This window comes from Orycteropus afer, unplaced genomic scaffold (assembly GCF_000298275.1).
Source record: "Orycteropus afer afer isolate SDZICR_OR568_19922 unplaced genomic scaffold, OryAfe1.0 scaffold00070, whole genome shotgun sequence".
Lineage (NCBI taxonomy): Eukaryota > Metazoa > Chordata > Mammalia > Tubulidentata > Orycteropodidae > Orycteropus > Orycteropus afer.
In genome coordinates this window covers 3494292-3495203 of record NW_006921657.1, presented here as the reverse complement: position 1 = coordinate 3495203, position 912 = coordinate 3494292, and the positions used below count along the sequence as shown (strand labels likewise).

General features: G+C 39.1%; 1 protein-coding gene across 1 annotated transcript in view; it reads right to left on the bottom strand.

Moving 5' to 3' along the window:
• P4HA1 (prolyl 4-hydroxylase subunit alpha 1) overlaps positions 1-912 on the bottom strand; it is an 86995-nt gene that overhangs the window by 17560 nt on the left and 68523 nt on the right. The gene's annotated exons all lie outside the window — the stretch shown is intronic.

Genomic DNA, 912 nt, shown 5'->3' with positions numbered 1-912 from the left:
GATTCCTGAGTGTTTTAATCCCCTTTCTCCTACTCTCCCGCCCTGCTGCTTTGGGCGTGCCTGAGTTCCCTCTCCTCACCTGGACCCCTGTGGCTAACTCAGGGTAGATCATAAAAATACTATGTACTTCTGCCTTGTTCACTTGGGATGCCTGCTATGGCAACCCAGCCCCAATGTGTGAGGACACCAAGGCCAAGTGGATTGGCCATGTGCAGGTGTTCTGGTGACAGCCTCAACCTCAGTCTTCGAGATGACTGCAGCCACAGCCTTCATATGACTGCAAATGCTCGAAAGATCCAGAACAAGAACCATAAGCTGTACCCAGTCAACCACGAGAGATAATGATAAAATGATTGCTGTTATTTTAAACCATTTAGTTTTCAGGTGATTTGTTATGTAGCAATAGAAATGGACCAAATATAATCAATATAATCAAAACCTATTTTTTTCTTCATGTATGAATATATAATTTTTAAAATTAAATTAAGATTATACTATTTTGAAACTTTAATAAAGGTGAGAGTGGTTATCCTTGAGTGGGGCTGTGAACTGCTATGATACGCTATTTCTGAATCTGGTGCTGATTAAACCAGGTACATTCACTTTGTGAAAACTACACACTTATGCTTTATGTACTTTTCAAAGTATGTTATACTAAATAAAAAATTTAATTCATAAGTTTACAAAAATTGTGTGTATGTGTGTATATATATGTATGTGTGTATATATATATATGTAGACACACACACAGAAATTCATGTATCTATATAGATTCTTGGGAGCTCTGGTAGTGTAGTGCCTAAGGCACTTGGACTGCTAACCAGAAGGCTGGCGGTTCAAACCCACCAGCCACTCCTCAGAAGGAAGAGTGGGCTATCATTCCCATAGCAACTAAACATCAATAACATGCTG